General features: G+C 32.4%; 1 pseudogene; it reads left to right on the forward strand.

Moving 5' to 3' along the window:
- Positions 1-486: 486 nt before the first annotated feature.
- LOC110031887 overlaps positions 487-16,045 on the forward strand; it is a 41,443-nt pseudogene continuing 25,884 nt past the window's right edge.

The following is a 16,045-nucleotide window of genomic DNA, read 5'->3' on the forward strand; positions in this document are numbered from 1 at the left end:
GTAATCAATTGGGACATGAAGCTGTCATTTGTAAGAATGAAAATCAGTAGCAAGAAGATGAAGCGAAAATGGCAGATCAAGAAGAAGAAGATCAGCTTTTCGTTGCAACTTGCTTCACGGGTCATGAAACAAGTGAAAGCTGGCTTATTGATAGTGGATGCACTAATCACATGACACATGGCAGGAAGTTGTTTAAGGAATTAAAGAGTACCGAGTCCAAGAAGGTCAGAATTGGAAACGGTGATTATATTGAAGTCGAAGGAAAGAGCACGATAGCAATTGCAAGCTGTTCAGGAACCAAATTGATTACTGATGTTCTCTATGTACCAGACATTGATCATAACTTGCTCAGTGTGGGTCAATTGATAGAGAAGGGATTCAAAGTGATGTTCATGAAGAATGCTTGTATGATAGAGGATGCTACAGACCAAAAGATGTTTGAAATCAAGATGATGGGGAGGAGTTTTTTTACTTTTTTTACTTCATCCAATGCAGTAGGAGTCACCAACCAAATCCATTCCCTCGTCTCTGTGTTGTGATCGTTCGACGATCAGCGATTCAATGACACCGAAGGTCGAGAAGAATGTTGCAACAGCGAAGAAGCCGACCGCTGAGAAGAAGCCGACCGCTGTGAAGAAGGCAGTCCCTGAGAAGAAGGCAGTCGCTAAGAAGAAACCAGCCGCAGAGAAGCCAACAAAAGAAACCGAGAAGGCTGAAGCGGCGGAGCGAGCTCCCGTCGGCAAGAAACTGCCGGCGGAGAAACGGCTTCTAGTATCAAAAGACGACACGTCTTCCAGCGGAACGAAGAAGAAAAAGGCCAAGAAGGGAACCGAGTCTTACAAGACCTACATCTTCAAGGTCTTGAAGCAGGTCTGCCCCGACATTGGCATATCCACCAAGGCGATGAGCATAATGAACTCATTCGTTAATGATGTATTTGAGAAGATCGCTTAGGAGGCATCTCGCCTCTCTCGCTATAACAAGAAGCCGACCATTACGTCCAGGGAGATACAGACCCCTGTTCGACTTGTTCTGCCCGGGGAGATTGCTAAGCATGCTGTTTCTGAGGGCACCAAGGCAGTTTTCAAATTCAGAAAGCCACTTCCAGTTAGCAGGTTTGAATTTCTAAGACAGAAAATTGGTGTTTGCAGCTCCTAAGGCAAGGATGAGTGTTGGAATATTTGCTTAGGATTGCCTAAAATTAAGGAATTAGTTTTATTTTCTTTAAATCTTGTTTTAAAGCTTTGATTTCTTTTAGCTATTTTTATGGACGTTGATTAGCTATTTTCTTTTAGCTATTTTTATGGATTAGAGAGCATTAATTACTTTCCCTTTCCTTTTTCTCTGCTTTGTATTGGGCGGCAATTTAAAATATATGTGCTGCTGTTTTTTTTTGAATCAAGAACAATCAAGCTTCTTCATATTTCTTCCTCCTCTTTCTCTTGTTCAAGAAATCTTCAGAGTCGTTTATTTCGTTATGTAGCGTCTTATGCCCATATTTCCTTTCGTTTTGGTTTTCGATGATTCATAGGAATTGTGGTTAAATGGAGGAGAATAATTATTGATCTCATCAATCGTAACTAGAAGTTTTTTACGAGTTTCTACCTATTTGATTCATCTTATTTTTATCAGCCGACTGTTTGGTAGTGTAAAATTAACAGCAGTTACAGCTGATTTTAACTTAAATTCATGGAGACTCAAAAAAAAAAAATGAAATAAATCTGACAGTTTCCTAAATTCGAATTTCTCTTCTTCGATAATTTCTTTCGGTAAATCTGGAGTGTTTGGTAGGGTACTTTTAAGTTTTAACGGGATTTAAATATGGATTTAACTTAAATCCACTAAATGTCATACATATGTTAGATAAAGATAAATATAATTTTTGTTTGTTCAGCTTATTAAATCTGGGTTTATTAAATGGATTTAGCTTGGAAAAGAAATATTTCAAATAGATCTATGCCAAACACATTAAATGAACTTAATCTTAATTGAACCAAATTTATTCCGATTTTCATAATATTTAGATTTGAATGGATTTAATCTTAATTGAACTAAATTTATTTTGGATTTAGTAATATTTAGATTTCATAAGTCTGGATTTACAGGTTTACTAAATAATGTATAACTTAAATCCTACTTGCAGCCATACCCCCTCTGATTTTTAGGTGGATTTAACGGGTTTAGTACACGAGAAAATTAAATTATGATAAAAAGAAAATTAAATTATGATAAAATATAAAATACCAAACATAAGAAATGAGTTTAAATGAATTTAGTTTAAATCATACCGAACATCTTCTAGATTTAACATCACCGGATTTTATAAATCCGAATTTACTGAATTTCCTAGATCCTACTTAACCTTAATGCTGGGTGCAGCCAACCACCCCTTTTTAATTTAAATCATTTTAGTATGCTTTGGAGGGACAGTGCATTGCAAATACAGAGAGTTAACTGTTAGGGTCTTTATGTTGTTGTTCTTCTAGCAACGTGTCGACGGGCATGGTTATATTTTGTCAAACTATTTCAATATTTTTATTATAGAAAGACATTCTGGTTGAAGAAAACTATTAGGAGCGTGATAGACACATTTAATAAAGGTTTAACATGTGATTTAAAGTGTGTATCGGTTGACACAAAGAATTTGGTGCGTAAATTGATGTTTTGAAGTGGTGATTCATCTGCATCTTTGTACAAACCTATTCCACATCTTATTCTCATGCGTATCATGCACCTAATAATTCTAGAAGTGTGTTATGGTCCTAATAATTTATATTCCCTTTTTGTGAGGATTTTGGTCTCTCTGAGTCTGCATTTTTTGCGTAATTTTATGTTATAAATTTAACATCTTCTAACTTTTTACAGTCGGGACAACACATTCTACATTTCTATCAGTTTTACAAAACAAATCATTTGATTTGTATGCTCTTCAACAATTTTTGAATGGGGGGCAGAGGGAATGCGCTCATGTATCATGACTGCTTTGGATATTGTCCTCAGGGAGCCTCCTTCCAAAAATTATTGAAACAATTCCAGCTATTTTTTTTATTTCTTTTGATGCATTTTATAAAATAATTAAATTGTCTTGTTTTCTTCGTACAATTATGTTAGAATTTCAAGATCATTTTTTTCACCTGAATTTGTGTCGAATGCTATTGGTGAGGGTTTAGAATGTTGGAGGGGTTTTTTCCAAAGTCTTAGGCCAACCCAAATGGGGTTGTCCTTGAATGTTGGTAATGATTATTATTTTTTTCTGTGTAGGATTTATTTAAGCTATATCTTTTAAATGCTTGGTTTGCCTGAAAGGCGCTAAATTCTTTTTGTCTGATATGTGTGACCTTTGCTTTGAGTTTGTAGATATTCTGCAACATCTTTCTACAGGCCAATAAATCTTTTAAACTGTGTGTTAGAGTTTTCTACTGTATGATCGGTTCCTACAAGTTTACCTAAAAAGCAATGTCCTCAGATATTTGCTTCTGTTTTCGTTTGAGACAGTCTTCTTTCATTTTTGAGTCATATGCTTTCATTTTCTTATCCAAATTACACATGTTTTTTCTCTTTTTGCTAATATCAAATCATATGTGAATAATATTCTTGTGCAAAATATTTTGGCTTTATCTTAGTTATTTACTTTAGGTCAGATTTATGACTCCTTTGAAACTTTCAGATATAAACGATATTGAAAGGAGTCTGTTATGAAACAACTCATTTATTAAATGTGTGTATCACTATAAAGTCACTGGGATTACATCACAGTCTGCTAACGAGTTGATGTATGCTGTTTTCTTTTATGACTTTTTTATTGTATTTTGGCTCCTACAAAAATGTTACAAATTTTCATCCTATCGTGCTCTCTCTAATCAATAGTTTTCTTCAACAAGTTTCATCTTGATGAACCACAGAAAATTGAAATATCTATTGCACGTTACTTCATAGCAAGATACGATTATAATCTTATGTATGATTCACTACCTTGCATTAAAGCCGACAGTGATAGCAATCCAAAATAGTTGCCAATGAAGGTTTTTTTTTACAACAATATTAATAATTTTCTTTCTTCAAATGCATTGCTTTTAAGCTTAAGCAATTTGTTTTTCAGCTTTGACCCTGCAGCTTTTATTTTTAATAGGTATGCAAAATTGTGGACGGACATAGATATGTTAAGAAGTTAAACGCTAAACAAGTAAATGAAATATTAAATTCAAATCGTAAACGACCGACTATTAGGGAGAAGAGCATTTTGGAGGTTACATCTTGTGATTTTAAATCTGCTGTAGAACTTTATTTTGTTTTTACATTTGTCTTTGCATTTTAGTTTAATGGGTGGGTTACTTCATTGATCCTATAATTTGTTATGGTGAAATCTTGATTGCTTTCGCGGCTGGTCAAGAAAAATAATTATAACAATGATATGTTTGCAAAAATCTTTGGTATTGGGGTTCAATCTGATCTTACTACAACAGAAGCACGAGTGCTAAGTTCTCCAAAAGCAAGTTGTTACTCGGTCATTATTTTTATTTTTTCCTAATCCATTCAATTAAAATTATAGAAGCATTTCTTAAATGTAGCTGAAGTATCACCATAGTTGTCTTGAGGAGTGTGAAACCAATGCTGGGAAATGGAATATGATTAAGGGGAGTTTGTTCTACTAAATTTATGAAATTTAGCCCTCACCGTTCCCAAGTACTATGATATGAACTGTTAATCCTATGCTTTTGTATGATTGGTTTCTTGATAAAAATATTTTTAAAAATGGATTTAAATGAAGATTTCTCTGATTTTGAAGGGGTATTTATCCTAGTATCAACTGATATTTATAATTCTGGTTTTATATATTTGTTGTACCATTGTCATAGTTTTAAATGAATCCTTGTGGTTGTGCAAAAAGTGTATAATGGTGGTATTGTTGCTGCTTGGGCATGTATAAGCTTTTGCCTTCATAGTATGAATATTATTTGGGATTTCTACTATGATCTAGTTTCAATGTGCAACAACATCGGATTTGTTTTTACATTTAATTTCTTTTACCTTGAATTGTCATTATACTATGTCTTTCCTGAGCTACTTATTGCCGTTTAAATGTATGCTTTTTGTGAAAACCTTGTGGACATTTCACGCTCGTGATCACAAATAGAAAATAGATTGAGGGAATTGCACAACCAGCCTATTGAAACCTTGAAGTTTCGAAACTTAAAGCATATGCAGCTTCAATTGCTAATTATTGTTTTTCTAGAAATTAAGGGTCATATGATATTTTCTCAGTTTATAGTTTGTTTGCTTTCTAATGCTTTCACTTTTAATTCCTAAATTTTATTTAGTTATCTATGTTCCGACCTTGGTTTGATAGACAGGATAAAAAAAATGTGATACCAAGCTTGGTCTTGTTAGTCAGTGCTATAAGCCAAAGAATCCGCAAGCAAAATCAAAAAAAAATATCTTGAAAATCTAGAATTGAAAATTAATGTCGAAGTCTGTAATTGTTTCTGTTATCTTTTGTGGGCATGCTATTTCTATGTTGCTTTTGAATCTTCCCTTTAATGCAACGGGTTGGTGACTGTTATATTGTTCTTGAAGATTCCATCACAAACGAAATCTCTTTGATATTAGCTGCACCTACTATTATATTTGGAGCTGATGTGGTCCATCCGGCCCCATGAAAAGACTTTTTATCATCTATTGTTGCAGTTTGTTTCTTTCGTCTCTGATAATGTTGGTTACTTTCTAAATTTGATTTTTATCGTTAATATTGTTTTATGAGTTATCTTCTTCCAGGTGTTGAATCTGTAGATTGACCCTGCCTAAAGAAGTATATATGTTTTTTTTCTGCACATCTACGTTTACAAGAAATTATAGAGGATATCTTCAAAACTATTTCGGATCCGAAGAAGGGCAACTTTCTCGAGGGAATGAAAAGGTTAAGTGCATTAAATATTGACTGGATAACCTTGAATTTGAACTTCTAGCTTTATATATCCACATGGACCTGCTTTGAGCGTTCTATAAAGAGACAAATCAATACACGAACGCATTATATTCTATAGGTTTGATATATGATGATATTTTGAACTCATTGCTCCACATAAGGACGTACCATTGGTTAACTTGAGAAGATTTAATTGCTAAATGCAGGGTTGGTGTTAGTGAAGACCAATTTAACACTGTGCTTTTGTTGGAAATGGACGTTATTGGAAAAGTTAGTTTAATTTTATTATAATTATAATGATTCTCTTAAAAAAATTATATTCCTTCTCTATATTATTTTGAATAGCTGATTCAAATAAATGATACTTATAATAAGTGCGTGTCTTAATAGAAGAAGACTATTTTTCACGAGTTACGTTTATAGTGGTGCATAAGAGACACTATACGTGTTTATTTCTTGAGAACGCGAATATGGCTGATAAGAGCGGAAACATATTGCCAGGTAATGTTCAATTTGATTGCTCGAGTAATCAATCTATGATGCAACTTAACATATTTTGATTCTTAGGTACGGTAGTTGATAGAAGTATCTGTCATCCTAATGAGTTCGACTTCTACCTTTGCAGTCATATCTGTATTCGAGTAGGTAAATTTCTATTGCGTAGAAACTCAAACTTGTAGCTGCCCAGAGTATTTGGTTAGAATTTTCTTATCTCACAAGCAAATTTTTACTAGAAAAATTGACAAATATTTCAGGGTACAAGTCGTCATGTTCATTATCATGTTCTCTATGATCAAAACGGTTTTTTTGCTGATCAGCTGCACTCGCTAACCAATAACTTATGTTACACATAAGTTTATTATATATTGAGAAGATTTACATAAATACTCTACTCAATTTCCACAAAATTACATATCTAACACAAATACTTTAATTTTAATTGCATACCTATCTGTACATAAAAAAAGTTATATTGCAATTTTAAAAGTTAAAATGGTTTTGGGTGTTGTACATGTAAATAGTTTACATGCATAAAACAAAATTCTCATGTAAATTATTTCCATCTATAACACCTAAAATTATTTTAACTTTTAAAGTTACACTATAACTTTTTTATGTGCAGGTATGTATGTAGTTAAAAATTAAAGTCATGGTGTTAGATATGTAATTTTATGAAAATTGAGTAGAGTATGTATGTAAATCTTTCTAGGATATAATAAACTTACGTGTAGCATAAGTTATTGGTTAGCGACTGCAGTTGACCAACAAAAAAATTGTGAAAAGCCGTTTTGATCGTAGGGAACATGATGATGAACATGATGACTTGTGCATTGCAGGTATTTGTCAGTTTTTCTAATAAAAATTTGCTTGTGAGGTAAGAAAATTCTAGCATAATACCCCGACCAGCTAGAATTTTGAGTTTCTACGTAATAGAAATTTATTTACACGAATACCGGCATGACTACAAAGGTTGAAGTTGAACTCAGTGGGATGACAGATTCTTTTATCAACTACTCTACCTAAGAATCAAAATATGTTGAGAAGCTGCATCCTAAATTATTTAGTCGAGCCACTAAATTGGACATTGTCTGACAATATGTTTCCGCTCTTATCAGTTATATTCGTATTCTAAGGAAATAAACACGTATGGTGCATCTTCTGCACCGCTATAAATGTAACTCGTGGAAGATAATCTTCTTCTATTGAGGCATACACCTATTATAGTTATCATTTATTAGAATCAGATATTCAAAAAAATATAGGGAAGAAATATAATTTTTTTAAGAGAATCATTATAATCATAATAAAATAAAACTAAATTTTCTAATAGCTTTCATTTTCAACAAAAATAGTGTTAAATTGGCCATCACCAACACCATTCCTGCATTTAACATTCAAATTTTCTCAGGTTAACCATTGGTGCGTCATTAGGTGTAGCAATGCGTTTAAAATACCATCATATACCAAATATATAGAATATAATGTGTTCTGGTTTTCTATTTGTCTCCCTATAGAACGCTCGAAGTAGGTCCCTGTTGATATATAAAGTTAGAAGTTCAAGTTTCAAGCTATCCAGTCAAGGTTTATTGCACTTAGTCTTATCATTCCCCCGGGGGAGTTGTTTAATTTTGCATTTAGAGTAGTTTTGAAGAAATCCTCTATAATTTTTTGTCTACATGGCTGTGCAGGAAAAAAAAAACATCTGTACATCGTTAGACATGGCCAATCCATAGATGCAACCACTAGAAAGAAGATAAACCATAGATCAAAATTATCGATAAAAATCAAATAATAGAAAGCCACCAATATTATCAGAGACGAGAGAAACAAACTACAGCAATGGAGAGTAAAAAGTCTTCTCCTAGGGCCGGATGAGTCACATCAGCTCCAAGTATAATAGTAGACACAGCTGATACAAAAGAGATTTGGTTTTTGATGAAATTTTCAATAACAATATTACAGTCACCGATCTGTTGCATTAAATTGAATGTTTAAAAGCAGCATAGAAATAACATGTTTGCAAAAGATAACAAAAACAATTATAAATCTCGACATTGATTTTCAAAACTAAATTTTCAAAGTATTGTTTATTTGCCTTGGATTGTAGGTGTTTTGGCTGGTAGCACTGACTAAGAAGACCATGCTCAGTATCACATTTTTTTTATCTAACCTGTCAAGCCAAGACCAAAACATAGATAACTAAATAAAATTTAGGAATTAAAAGTAAAAAAAATTAGAAAACAAACAAGCTATAAACTGGAAAAATATTATATGAACCCTTAATTTTTGAAAGAACAATAATTAACAATTGAAGCTGCCTATGCTTTGAGTTTATCTGCTTCAAGATTTCAATAGACTGGCTGTGAAATTCCCTCAAGTTATTTTCTATATACGATGACGAACTTGAAATGTCCACAACGTTTTTATTAAAAATGTACATTTAAACGGCAATGAATAGCTCATGAAAGACAGAATATAATCACAATTTAAAGTAAAATGAATTACAAGTAAAAACCCTTCTAATGTTGTTGCACATGAAAACTAGGTCATGACAGAAATCCTAAATGATATTCATACTATGAAAACAAAAGCTTATGCATGCCACAACATCAAAAATACCGCCTTTCTATACTTTTTATATATTATTTATATAACATTATATTATATATATTTATATCTAATTGTAAAATACTAAATCTTATGTGTTCAAGCGGTTTTGTGTCTCTTATTACATATGAATGGTGCAGCTTGAGTGCAACACTTTATATTTTTTTCTAGTTGATTTAAACGAGTCAATTTCGAGCCGAACATAAAGAAGAATATATAAATTGAACAAACACAAGCACGTTCACGAGCAATTTCGAACACAAACAAATTTTTAACTAAATTACTTCAAATAGAGTCAGTGTTCATATCAAATGTTTAAATTTTTATAAGATAAAATTGAATGTTTCTAGTTAAGAACATAAGTACATAAGTTTACTATGAAAAATAAGAAAGTAAAAAAAAGAAACAAATTAAAATCCCTTAATGATTATGCTCAGACATAACTTTATTTAGTTACCTCTAACCTCTCAATTCTTGAAATATTTTTTAATTGCAACTTGTTTTTTTTCTAGCTTCGTTATCATCTTAAAAGATTGAGATAGATGGATAGATATGATGGCTTAAAATGTTTGGTTTATGAACGTATCGTTATAGTTTGAGACCAACTTATGGTCCTGCGGCTTTTTATCGATCGCACAAATGTGGCAATTCACCAACACATGCTGAAGCAACAAGAAATGATCTTTGTTAATTTTTTTTTGAAATGTAGTACAACCGATCATATGCTGACGCCACCCAAAATAACATCTTGAGTACATCCATGTTGAAACTGAAATGTAGTACAACGTATGGTGCTAGATGTTGCATGTTGAAGTTCAATTTTCAAAATTATGATTTCATTCTGGCTTAGCAGAATGGTAGATTCTTACATATGAGAGGTTTATTACTTGTATCATCCCAAACAACTGATTGATTTTGTTTTTTTATGTCACGTTAAATCCAATATGTTATTTTTTTATAGTACAAGTGGTGGCAGTGTATTTTATTTACCCTTGTATTCCCCTTCACAAAGTAATTTTTGTACTTGCTTGATTTTAGTATAAACTTATGAAAGCGACTCACTTATATAGGGAATAACTCTACTTGCGGTGAATAAGCTTTTAATAGGTTTTATATGAATGAGCTATCTAATATTACGGATAGATTGTTACATAAAACATAATTTATTTAAATGAACATATTTCTTGTGTTTTAGTTTTTAAGCTTATTGTGGTAATCTTAAAAACACAACCATTTCTTTTTATGCTATCGTAGCACAAGCCTTTAAAATTACAATTTTTTTTCCTTGAAATTACGATTTGTGCATGCTGCTTTTCCTGACTAACTACTGTGGGCATATGGTGCCGAAAGAATTTGTTGAATTTTGACCTAAAAAGTACAAATTCAAATTTTGTGAGAGAATAAGATTAAATAAAATTTTTAGATTCTCTCAATAAGATGGATTCTTGGAAAAAATTAAAAGAACATATTGAGAAATAATTATCACGGTTTTAAAACCGAACCAGACCAAGCAATATTCGGTTCCAATTATATAAAATCGATCGGTCCTAACATAATTTTTTTAATCATTTTTTATTCTCTTCCAATGTTAAGAGTTTTTTTAATAAAATTAAAATTTATAATTTATATTAAGTTAAATTTATAGCTATAGATTCAAAAACCTTTTAATTCATATTAATATAAGCTTGGTTATGCTAAGGAAGCTGAATCGTTAGCATGTTCATTGCTCACATTAGGAAGCTCTCTTTTCCTTAACAGTAGATTGTTAAGTCTCTCTTATGATGTAGAACTAAAAAAAATTATAATTTATAACACTTATATTGGTAGGAGTGCATGTCATATTAGTTTGTTATTCATGTTTGTTTTCTCAACGTCATTGGAGCAGGAAATCAACACTGCCTTAACTTTTCTCTCCCACATAATTTGCACTTTCTTGGTCTTCATCATCATTAACTTATTCCCAACTATTTTGTTTTGCCTTTAAATAACCATTATTTTTTCATTCTCTTTTAATAAGTGCAGCCCGAGGGATCAAATCTATTTTTTTTTCAAATCATTTTCAATAATTTGTAATGATATTATTTTTGGTTTACTCGTCTTTCCTAATCCTAAAACTAACTTTGTCTTTCTACTTGACCTTGTAACACTGATTTTATCTTCCTGTCCAAGTCTATATGAGTTTTCTGCCAAAAAATGTTATTTGATCTTTTGGATATGGTGGGTCATTTAATTCATCTTGTCCCATGGTACTGAACCATTATTTTTATGGATTTTGAAACAAAGCAAGTTGATGTACGTATTGTGCTAAATTGTATGTTGTTTTTATCTGCAAAAATGAAATTCAACATTTTGGATCTGGTGATTCATTTAATTCATCATGATCCATGGTCGTGGGCCATCATTTTTTGGATCTTGAAACAAAACTCAGATGATGTGCGTATTTTGCTAAATTGTATGTTCTTTTTTCGCCGAAACCTTGTAAGATGTTTAATCTGTTCTCGCGGTATGAAATATAACTTCTTGTGGTATTTTCTTGCCTTTCTAAGATGATTTTTCTTAGAGTCCAAAGCATTGCTGGGCAGCTTTTCTCTTATACATATATAATTTTATTCAACTGTGCTTTCCTACTTGCTGTCATTGTTATGACTTCATTTTCCATTGAAAGAATTGGAATTGACATTTTCTTACCTCAGATTTTACTTGGACATTCTGCAGCCTCTTACATATTTGATCGCATAAACGTAAACATATGCTTCTCTATTGTTTGAACAGCGTAATGTCATTTCTTCTGTATTACTTCTTTCTACAGGCTGGTCATGGTGTGAAGCTTTTGAACATTCTTACAAAATATTGTGAAGATAATGGTGATTTTTTTTTTTTTGAAATTCTTTAGTCTTGCTATGAAAAAATACGAATCTTATTGATCTAATCGTAAGTCATGCAATGTTTCATGCATGCCTTTCACAATATAATGAACTATTTGGGAGCTTGAATTTGTAAATGCCATCAAACTGGGATTTCAGTGAAAAAATTGTGAAATCAATGGGTCTTTTTTTTTTTTTGAAATTCTTTAGTCTTGCTATGAAAAAATACGAATCTTATTGATCTAATCGTAAGTCATGCAATGTTTCATGCATGCCTTTCACAATATAATGAACTATTTGGGAGCTTGAATTTGTAAATGCCATCAAACTGGGATTTCAGTGCATGCCATCACAAGTCATGCTATCATAAGTCATGTGATCATAAGTCATGCAATGTTTCATGCAGAGTGGATAGATCTTAGAAAGGTTAACCATCAAACTGGGATTTCAGTGCATTGCAATTTAGTTATCTGATTTTTAAAAATCTCTTTTAAAGTAATCTTGGTTTTATGCAATGTTTCATGCATGCCTTTCGCAATATAATGAACTATTTGGGAGCTTGAATTTGTAAATGCCATCAAACTGGAATTTCAGTGCATGCGATCATAAGTCATGCGATCATAAGTGATGCAATGTTCATACAGTGTGGACAGATCTTAGAAAGGTTAACCATCAAACTGGGATTTCAGTGCATTGCAATTTAGTTATCTGATTTATAAAGATCTCTTTTAAAGTAATAGGGGTTTTGCTGGAACCCTACTTACTAAATTAGACTATTTACACAGATGTATATCTTAAAACTTTCTATGTGGTTTTACATATGTCACATTAAAGCCAAGAAACTTTTAAGATGGAAACCATAAAATATATATAACATCTATTATATCTGCTTTCTTATGTTATTTCATTTAAATTGTTTTTAACATCTCATAAGAGGTTTCTTATAAGCTAAAATAATATATCAAGGGACAGTTGCTCAGAATCTGAAGATGAGTACTAGAATGCTGGGGTGTCTTCTACACCTAATTATGGCTTATAATTGTAATAATTTGATGTAAAAATGCATTCATGCCTGGATATTTTGGAAAGAGATTCATATAGATTCTCATCTATAATTCAAAGAAATCAAGCTTCCAATCAAGTATTCAAAGCTAAAAAGGCCTTCTAGATGTTGCCATCATCAAGGGTATGATTTTGAAGGTTTGCAAAGGTGATGTTAGACCACATGATGATGACAAAGTCGATGAGATAATACTCTATTCATTAAGTATTTATATACTTAACAGAGTCACTATCCTCTATATGTTAACAATACAATTGCAATAGAGAACAATGGACACAAATGTTTGGTAGCAGGATTTATCATATATCCCGACACACAACCAAAACGCCAACTTTAAAACCTATAAGATCTTAAAATCCTATTCCTCCTTGGTTTTGCCTTAAATCCTGAATTTAGTAAATTCCATTGGAAGGTGTATTTATAGGAATTAGCGGTGCTGAGGCACACAAAGCGAGATGGGAGGAAGGAAGAGGCCAGACTTGCTTCTAAACCATGCAAAAGTGCTAATCATATTTAGATTGATGCATTGTATATACTGCTGTATTAATTTTTAGTTTCATACAATTTTCTTTGGATTTAATGTTTAACCTGAATGTTTTATTATCTAGTGAAATGGATTTCATTGGCAATTTTCTTCGGAAAAAACTATGAAGAAAAGATGGTAATTTCCATTTTACTTGCAGGAAGTTGATCCTTGTAAGGATGTTAGTGACGAGGGCATTCGTATGGCTATTGAGAATGCTACCGGTCCTAAAGGTGCTTTGTTTGTACCTAAGGTAATTACTAGTGAATCCATTTCTGAAACTAGAATGAAGTGATTGAATTGTTTTTTGTTCTCTTTCATTTCAAATCTTCTAAATAGAAGTGTTTACCCCAACTGTGAATCTGATTAGGTGCCATTTAAAGTTCTTGTAAGAAGGCAGATTGGTCGTTTACTTGATCCAAGCCTCCAGCGTGCAAAGTTCATCTATGTTGAATTGATTAAGGTATGTTACCATGCATCCATCATTTGTATATAAGAACAATCAATAGTTTGCAAAGCAATAGTGAAACTCATCTATTTCTTTGTTTAGGTAATAGATGGGCCCATCACAACTTAGCTAATGAGCTCCATTAATATCCTGTTCTGCACAAGTGCATGAACGAGGTAATTGGAAATTTCTTACGAGGACTTCAGCCAGCAAAACCATGATAACCCATCTAATTGAAATGGAGGTATAAGATTAATTTGTCAATGTTAATATGTTGTGATAAAATTGCATTTGCTTTAATTGCCTTAAAGAAAAGAACTTGATAATTTAATTTAACAAATATATACTACTGATTTTCTTCATCGGTAGTAATTGTATGCATTTCAGGCTTATACTGCTGCAGCACTTGCATCTGATTTCACAATTTCTATTTTTGAATATTTCAACGTTTAAGATTTGGGAGCTCTACATACCACACAACTCTTATGTATTTACATCTACCTAAATTTTGATATTAATATTTATAACACTTTCATGTTATATGAAAAGGTGTATTTCACTTTGAAAAAATAACTAATAGGGGTATTATTTATTTGATGTTAAAGATTTGAGTGTTATGTATGTAAATATATTGGTTGTGTGGTATGAATGTAAATGCCTCATAATGTTTTTAGAAACTTCTGTCCATGTTGCCATTTTGATTTACAATTTTTTGCAGATGGATTATATAAATACTTCACATCCAAATTTTATTGGAGGAAAAAAGAATGGAGATTGCACAACAACAAGTCAAAGCTTCAAGGTTAACAGCATCAGTTTCCAGACCCAAGGTACCTGCTATCTCTTTAATCTAACTTAATAATTTCTATTTTTGGAAGCTAGTACATAACTAGCATTATGAGCTCCGTCCTGTTCTTCTTTCTCACTCTTGATGAAAATACTTATTAGAACTAGTAGATATGATGCTTAGTTTAATACTGCTTCGTTGCTATTTCTTTGAAAAGCGGATGCAAAAGCTCTCAAGAATCAGAACTATATCAGGCAAGGTGAAAACTTTGTGGATATTTTTGCCAAACCTTTCTAAATGTATGCAAGAAATCATTTTGATGTTAGGTTTCTTTTATGGTAGTTGTTATTGACACCTTATCTATGTTTTGCAGTAGTATTTTTAATATATATCATATTGAGTTCAGCATAGTAGATAAACATGCCTTGCATGATTCCTCATCAACATTGGCCTCATCCCAATTATTTTTCGACCGTGTTAATTGAGGTGTTAACTACTCTTCCTAAATCTTTTTGAACAACTTCTATTCATGCTATCTTAGGTCTATATTTTTCCCCTTTCTAATCCTTTATAGAATTGGTGTTTTTTATAATTAATTGTATATGTCAAATGCAAATATATTTTTAATTACCTTATATTGAATAGATAGATGCAACTTATATAATTTCCATAATTCAATAATTTTATACTTTGAATTCTAATATAATAATCCCTTTAACTCACAAATGTATAAAATTGTTGACCGAATTATAGTTTTATAAAACTTACCTTCTATGTGTTCATGATCTTCTTCTTTTGCATAATACTTATATATATATATGACGTGTGCTAGAAAATTCGTGGCGGTAGAGTGATGGATTATCGTTTTAGCGTTGCACGAGAATTCAGGACGCACTCAGATAAAAATGAATCGAGTTGTGATCACACCAGAAGTTTTTACGCGGAAAACCCGTAAAAGGGAAAAACCACGGGGCCTGACCCAGTTGTAAAAATCCACTATAAGTTGATGATTACAGATGCCCCTTGTCCCACAGGCGGGAAAGGGTAACTGGCTTTCCACTTTACAACGTCAACTGATGACGTCTAGTAAGCGGTGGTTGACAGAGACTGACAATGATCAACGGTAGTCGACGACAATCGATGATGGTCGGCAATGGTCGACAGAGGTCTGCGGTGGCTGATGACGGACGATGGTAGTCGACGAAGGTCAGCGGTGACTGGCGGCGATCAACGTCAACGGTGTCCGACGGTGGTCGACAGAGGTCGGCGGTGGTTGTCGTCGATTAGTGGTAGTCAACGAAGGTTGACGGTGACAGAGATGATGTTTGA

This window comes from Phalaenopsis equestris, unplaced genomic scaffold (genome assembly GCF_001263595.1).
Source record: "Phalaenopsis equestris unplaced genomic scaffold, ASM126359v1 Scaffold000858, whole genome shotgun sequence".
NCBI classification, from domain to species: Eukaryota; Viridiplantae; Streptophyta; class Magnoliopsida; order Asparagales; family Orchidaceae; genus Phalaenopsis; species Phalaenopsis equestris.